This window comes from Peromyscus leucopus, chromosome 16_21, assembly GCF_004664715.2.
Source record: "Peromyscus leucopus breed LL Stock chromosome 16_21, UCI_PerLeu_2.1, whole genome shotgun sequence".
Lineage (NCBI taxonomy): Eukaryota > Metazoa > Chordata > Mammalia > Rodentia > Cricetidae > Peromyscus > Peromyscus leucopus.
The window spans coordinates 50,051,435-50,059,611 of record NC_051084.1 but is presented as its reverse complement, the minus strand read 5'-3'; the positions used below and the strand labels follow the sequence as shown (position 1 = coordinate 50,059,611).

Genomic DNA, 8,177 nt, shown 5'->3' with positions numbered 1-8,177 from the left:
CTAAAGTCACCTGGGAAGAGGAAACCTCAACTGAGAAATTGTCTCCATCATATTGGCCTGTAGGCATGTCTATGGGGTATTTTAATGAATGGTGTATAATGTGGAAGGGCTCAGTCCACAGTGGACAGTGCCACCTCTGAACAGATGGTTCTGGATTATATAAGAAAGTCAGGTGGGCAAACCATGAAGAGCAAGTCAGTAAGCAGTGTTCCTCCATGGTCTCTGCTACAGCCTCTGTTCCTGCCGTGAGCTGCTGCGTTGGCTTCCCTTGATAATAGACTATGACTTATCAGCCAAATAAAGCCTCCTCTGGCCCAAGCTGCTGACAATCCATTATATTAAATTCTTTCTAGAAAAATATATAGTATGATTCCTGTCCCCTAAATAACTGGTCATGGCCATAAATAAGGACAAATGTTCTGCATAAAAATTCTTAACATGGTCAGTGATATGTTAAGCTATCTATAACCACTTACAGAATCTTCAAGCCCAAGGTTAAGAATCTTGGGATCTGATGGAGGATATTTGTTTAAATTTTTCTTATAAAATAACGTGTGCTCACTTTGGCAGCACATATACTGAGCAAAGTGGAATGACACAAAGAAAATTCGCATGGCCCCAGTACAAGCATGACACGCAAATTTGAGAAAATAATTCGAAAGTGCCTTGGGTTCCAGGCCATTGCTCTCTATACTTCAGCTGTATGCTGTTTCCTTAAAGGTGGCCTTGGCATTTCAAGTAAGATATCAAATTAAAATAACTCTATTTCACCAGCAAGAGATGGTTAATAAATCATGATCCCGAAGGAAAATGTTATGGTCAAGGGGAATTTGGTTTTGATCCCACTATATTTTCTTTGTAGTTTCAGAGAACTGATTTTATTTTAAAATCTATTCTTATAATGTTTTCAGCCTATATTTTGGCAGGATGCAAATGAATTAAGTTCCCTGGGGTTTAAGTAGACTCTGAGTAAAATGGATTAAGATTTAGAAAGTTGTGGATCTCTTTTACATAAGGAAATGTCCTCTTTTTCTCCTAAAAGCAGAGTCCTGGAGATTGGGCCAGATATCCTGACACAGAAAGTTCATTCTGAGCATCTGCTGCTCCCATTTCATCTCCCATTTTAATATTATCTATTCTGCATACAACTCATAATATAAATTATTGACTTGGTAAAATGTGTAAATATGTCATGAATACATGCCTATTTGTTAGTATATTATCCAAACATTTTAAATAGTGGGGGTCTACTTTCAGCAAACATCAGTGACTCCTGCTCTGATGATCAGGATCTGTGTTTTCTGGAGTGAGAGCCATCAAGCTTTAGCTTGTAGGTCGCACTTGGCCCTTGGGTGGTCCTCCAAGCTATGAGTAGGAAGAAAGAAGAAAAGGAAGATGTGACAGACTGTAAGTAGGCACAAAAAGCAGGTGTTTGTCCTCTGCTTAGTACAGACGGTGCTGACTTCTTGGTGGTCTCACACCTGACATCTCCAATGTCTTTGAAAAGGCAATGGATCTGGCATTCTGTTTCATGATTAAATTAATTCCAGCAATGGAAAATGGGTACAAATTCATAGCCTGGTGCTTATGGCAGAAGCAGATGTTCTAATGAGGATGGAACATCACAACAGCAGCATCAGTAAAGGAGTGGCAAAGTCTTCAAGCATGATGGAGGCACACAGTGACATGACCTTTAGTCTCTGAAAAAGCAGACTTCTACATCCATGTTTATGATTATAAAATGCCTTGACCTACATTTGGTGTGTGACTGTGCATCGCCAAAATCAGGATCAATAACTTTTGCTCTTTCTCATTAAGGAATTTAAAAAACAAAATTCCTTTAGGTAGCACTTATGCAAGAGAAAATGGCTATAACAATTATCTTTGAACTTAAAGGTTAATTCACACCTGCAAATCTTCGCGAACACTGATGTGATGCCAATTGGACCAACTTCTGGCAAGATGAAGATGGAAGCGGATGCTGATGCTAACAAGCAGCGAGGCAGCTGAAGATGCCCACACCACCTGTTAGCGTAGAAGGGGAAAACAGAGAGCACAGTCATCAGCCTGCCACTGTTCGGGGTAATAAACCTTCCAGTAGGCTTATTAACCACAGTATGTTAATTCTTTCACATTTTAAAGTTCACCAAATGAGCTCTCCACTGTCTGGGGATGTATCAGTCCTTTGACCACTAGATTGAGTAGAATTAACCTTTTCAAATTTGAATATGAATGCCTATTAAAAAGCGTACACCGAACAGAGTCGGTGGCTGCCAGAAAAGTCGTGTTTTATTGTTCACTGAAGGCCTGTACTAAAGCCAGAACAGATTGAGCACCGAGGTGACGCGGGTGGCAGACACCACCAGTCAACTGGCTAGTATCCTCGTCTTACTTTGCTCACAGAATTGTGTCTTTGGCTATGATAACTGTACATGTAACTGGACATCTACACTCTCCAAGGTCAGAGTAGCTGCATCACCCAGAACCTGAGGTTTCATGTGTAGACCAAGTCCCTAAGGAGCATGCTCCATCCAGAATAAAAGACCTGAGCTGTGAGCTTTGGTTTGCTGCCTTCCTGCTTCCTGGCATGGAGACCTGGGCCTAGTAGAACGGTGCCCATTTGTTACCATAACAACAAGAGCCAATGCTAAGAAAGAAGCAGCAGCCTGTTCCTGGCATCGTTTGTGCGGAGCTGAACCAGTTCTTGGCATTTTCTTGCCTTTTTGTTGTAGGAAAAAAGAAACCCTCAAAACAAAAAATCTAGTGTATTTTGATCAGACTTTCCTCTCCCCCAACTACTCCCAGAACCTAGTCAACTCCCCACCCACTCAACTTTGTATTCTTTTTCTCCCCCAAAAAAAACAAAACAAAACAAAACAAAAAATCAAAACAAACAAACAAACAAACCCAGTAAGACAAAAGAAAAAAAAGTCCATTTAGGGTTAGAAAAATAAATGGGCATAGGCCTGTCCTGGAGTGTGGTTGGTACACTCAGTAACATATAACCCTTTGGAGAAAACTGATTTTCCCTTTCTCAGCAGGTATCAGTTGCAGGTAGCTTCTTGGTTAGAGGTGGGACTTTGTGTTCACTTCCCCTTCTCAGTGCTGGGATTTTGTCTAGTTCGAACCTGTGAGGATCTTGAGCATACGGCCAGTCTCTGTGAGCTCACACGTGCATCAACCCTGTTATGTCTGGAGGATGCTGCTTCCTTGGAACCATCCACCCCCTCTGGCTCTGAGTACACCCAAGTCTCTCGCTCTGTGTACATTGTCCGGCAGTGAAGGCCCTCTTTTTTAGGCTACTGTGAAGGGACTTTTTCACCACTTTCCAAGGTCCTGATGTTTTACAGTGTTTTGTTTTCAGGGTAAGAATGGCTCTAAAATAAATGTACCATCTAATTTAATTTTTTCAATATTTCCACAAAGAGGAACATGACAATTGATAACTCAACCAAAAATAGCCAATCAGTACTCAAGGACAGCTCAAACCTAGATCCAAATTTTATGGTCTCTTGTGGAGGCCCACAAAGGTTTCCTAGTGAGATCTGAGCTTGCTTCACCCAGTAGGGCTGCATTAGAGGATTGCTTGTCCACTTTCGGGTTTACCAGGTGATTGGAAGGGTTTGCACTGGGCTGAGCTAGTCGTCTTTGCTCCACCCCTTGGCATTCCTATAAATAGCCCTTTAGAAAAGACAGAAGGGGCCAGTGAATTAGGATCTAGGCCCTCCTGAGGCTACCTTGTGTTTCTGTCTTTTCTCTCCCCTCTATCTAAATCTTTTATTTCTTTCCTCAAGAGTACCCTGGGGAAAAAAAGTGGGAGCTGGTCTCCCACAGTCTCTCTCCTTTCCCCAGGACACTATTAACCCAATTCCTTAGCGAGGCCTCTCCATTGCAATTTTGCTAAGGACATCTGTGTAACAAACAGCCACCAAATCTTAGAGAGTGTCACTCTCCTGTTAAGAGAGCAGATTTATTTACTCACTCCAGGATAACTAGGTCTCCCTGCCTTACCAGAGATTTGCTTACACCCCAAAGTAATAAAGATAATGTCTTCCTTGGGGGCAAAGTTTGCACAGGATTTCCTGCAGCTGCTTCTAGCCTTGAGCATTTCCTGTACTCCAGAGTCCTCCTCTAGGACCAATGCCCTGTGTGCCAAGGATCTGCAGGTCCACATCTGCACCAGCTCCATGGGACTGAATGGGAGGCTGATGGTAACATTACACTCACAGATGTATGAACTTTCTAGACACATTCAGGTTTGATGTCTCTTTGTTGACGAAGTCTGTAGGAATGTTTCAAGTCAAACCTGCAGCTTGCAGTAGTCACTTCGACTTAAAGGTGGCTGGACCTTAATGCCGTCACCACTTGATGATAGATGGGAAAGTATTTATGTGATTCACTTGAGATGGCTCTTTTTCCGTTGACAAGATGATATTGAAAGAATCAACCACCTAACACCCAAGAGCCTCACATTATTCTTTTAAAAATTATAATTACTCCCAAAACAGTAATTTCCAACCTTTCAGAATCTGTCAAACTTTTGAGTTACAGAAGTTTGGCAGCCTACTTGAAAGACTTAAATACCAAACTTATATCAAAGTCACAGACAATAACACTGAAATAGTTATTGTAATTATTTCAAGCATGTCAATGGCTTGCTATCCTTTGTAGGACGTCAACACGTACAGCTGTTGGGATAAAACTGCCTACTGGCCTGACTGTAACCTAACTTTATATCCTCATGGTGCAAAAGTTCTCAAATGTTCCTGTAAGCACCTGCCCTTATTAATGCCAGTTATAAAATAACCAAACCGTACCACACTGTCCAAATATGCCATTTACACCACATCTCACAGAGTTCTGAGTGACAGTATCCACTACAGCAATGACAAAATTGTCACTGTTTAATAAAATATTGGTTACAGGATATAGTCTCACATCTGTGCCAACACATTGAATATGAAGCACACCTGGAGAGCAACAAACATCACATCAACATTCACTAAATGTGGCGAGAAGAGTTGAGGGTGTGGTACATAATCTTCAATGGCCCCTTGCCCAGTGTAAAGCCTCCCCCTGGCTTAGTACACTTTGTCCTTTGAAAATTCTCCCCCTACTCAAAAGTGGTTGGCAAGGAAAGGTACGGAGAAACACCCACCACAGACCACCTACTTCCATCCATCATTATCAAAAAGTCTCTTCTCTCTCAACGTTTGTCTTTCTCTTTCACTAATTTGGTACTTTAGTGCAGAGAATAGGAGCCGCTGGCCACAAGAAGCTCATATTCCCAACACCACTGTTGTAAATACCAAGAAAGAATAAGGAAAGTGTCAGGTCCAAAAAAACTCCAGACAAATGGCTGTCACTGGGCCTACCAGCATCCCAAAGTGCATGCTGGCCTCCAGGCTTCCTCAGTATCAGAAGTACCCAGGCTCATTGCAGCTTTTCTCACCCTGCCCTCTACCCTAAACTTGTAAAGCTCATGGGTTTCCCTTCCCTTAGCTTTTCATTCCCATATAGCCCTGACATTTCAGCCATGTTCTCTCTTTGTTTTCTCTCTTGATCCCCTCTCTTGCCTTTCTCTCTCTGGGGTTCATTTGCCTACACTCCCCATGTCTTCTCCTCACTCTCCCCACTCGCCCCCCCCCCACCTCCTCTTCCCATGGCCCTGTCTGCTCTGCTGGCCACGTTTAGTCTACTGCTTTCTGTTGCTGCTCTGGACTCTTCTGGATGCCTCTGGCTATACTCTCCCTCATGTCTACAATAAAAACCTTCCCCTCAGCCATACCTTGGAGCAGTCATGTCCTCAGTTTATACAGAAAGGACCAAGATACAAATTGCCTTCTTGTTTTCTAGGGTTCTTTGTTTTGTTTAGCTTTTTTAAAAAAAATATATACATGTATGAATTAGGTCCAGTCTTTTAAAAATCATTCTAAAGCTTTTATAAAATCAAATTTTTCTTATGATAATTTTCAATTTGATGTTAGTGTATATTTTGTATAATAGTATGAAAAGTAAAAGGCTTAACTTTTTTTTTTATCTTGACAATTCAGGAACAAAGGGTAGTCATTCAACTTTCTGAATTTGTTACCCTCCTCAATGAGGATATCGGAGAGATTATTGCTATCCTGTGGTCATTTCCACAAATTCTAACTTGTAGTTTTGAAAGAAGCAGAGTCAAGAATCTTTAGATAACAAACCCTAAACCCTGACCCCAAGGTTGCAGACTCACAGACCACAGGAAATTTCAGATAATGCTCAAGTGAAAACAATCCTCTTGTTCCCACAAAGTATACCACAAATCACAGCGGGCCCCTTCCCCTGGAGCAGAGGAAAGCAGGAGAAGATTGTCTCCCTCTTCTCTCTCTCTCTCTCTCTCTCTCTCTCTCTCTCTCTCTCTCTCTCTCTCTCTCTCCCTCTCCCTCTCTCTCTCTCCTTTCCTGCTTCCCTTCTCCTCATCTCCTCCCTCCCCATCTCCCTTTTCTCCCCCTTCTTTCTCACCCTTCTCCCATATGTAACTCCTACTGAATTTTTAAAAACTAAGGTCTATGTAGTGTATTCTTAATATTGTATGTTTGGAAAATGAGATTTCAGAGGAATCTAGAATGTACTCTCAACAAAAATGAACATTGTGAAAAGACAATGAACGTTATCTTCTGACAATTCATCCAAGATGACCAAAATGGCGTTCATTTCCTGTGCTGTGCGTCTCTTGTTCCTGATTGTAACCATTAGGAAGCAGCCTCCCTCCCTCCTTCCTTCTGAAGAGAGAGGCACAAAGTCTGATGGGTATTTCATGAAGGAAAAACCACAACAATTGATTCACTCGATCAAAGCCTGTCATGTAACAGCTGAGCCCTGGCCCCATCAACAACAAACAACAAATTTGCCAAAGACAGCAAGATGCATTAGAGAGATAAAGCTCAGCTTCCTTCATGCCAGAGTACCCACTCAAACAGATGAAAAGAGGGCATGGATGCCACCTGAATACGGTGGATGCTGAGCAGGCAGAAGTGACACAGGGCAGTAATTGAGAAAGTAGATTTCATCCCAGACCCTCTGAGACAGGGCAGCTGCGATGACTCTTTGGACACTGACACTGGAGATGAGTCATTTTTCTCATTAGGCTCTTTAATTGCCGCTTGGCCATGCTCAGAAATCTCCTGCAGCACAAAGAAGTATTTCCGTGTTCTCCTTTAGAAGAAGAGCTAAACAGAGACAATGTTAGCACTCGCATATTGCAAAGCTCTGACCTGCCACTGGCAAATTATCCTTCAATGCTGTCACAAATTACACTGGCTCTACCGAAAAGTCTAACTGCGTATTACAGAATAGTTTGGCGGTTTCTCCCTTACATCATTGCTGAGAGAATTATTCATGTGCTGAGGCTCACTATGCCCACAACTTAGCTTAGAATGTCGTCTTTTCAACACAAATCAAGAATTTGGTGGCTAGCTTCTCAGTTCCCAGATGTAGGGCAGCCAGAAGACGTTTCAGTCCTTCAGTCTACAACCACAAATCATCCAGAAGGCTTTATAGAAAAGATACTCAGAGCAGGCTTTTATGAACTTCACAGATCAGGGGTTTACCCATCACAGAAGCTCTAGCTCCAATTTCACCTCCATGGCTGCCTATCCTACCATTCTAGCTAAGAGAGGAGAGCAATACAAAAGAAAGGCTTGAGAAAGAATGAGGTGGAAATAATTGCTGTTAGCAAAACAATTGTTGTTAATGTACCCTCTGGCAGTGACAAGCACAGAGATGCTAATGAGCAGTCAGCACTACTCTGTACCATATTAAGGAAAAACAAGACCAAATAATTTCCTACCTGACCGACATGGGTTATCAGACCTGAAACACTTGGACACACCCAAATGCAAAGACCTACAAACACGTTCTGCTACCAAGGCTTCGGCAGGTCTGTATTGCCTGGAACAGCAGATCTCAAACCATTGTTTATAGACATGACAGGTGCTTTCTGATGGTCCAACAGATCAAATCTAATCTAAAATAATGAGAAATTTCCCTTCTTTACTGGGTTGATATTGCACAGATAATGAAAATAGTTAAAATTCTGACCTCTGAGCCTGTCAGTGGAGATGGTTCAGGGAAAGACAAAGTCAGGGAGGAGTTTCACTGAACGGTGTCCTCAATGAATCAGTAATAAATATTAATTT

General features: G+C 42.1%; 1 non-coding gene across 1 annotated transcript; it reads left to right on the top strand.

Annotated features, from left to right (window-relative positions):
- Positions 1–554: 554 nt before the first annotated feature.
- On the top strand, positions 555–664 carry LOC114690591. The gene has a single exon (XR_003734104.1). It is a non-coding gene; the product is annotated as a U6 spliceosomal RNA (small nuclear RNA).
- The last annotated feature ends 7,513 nt before the right edge of the window (positions 665–8,177 follow it).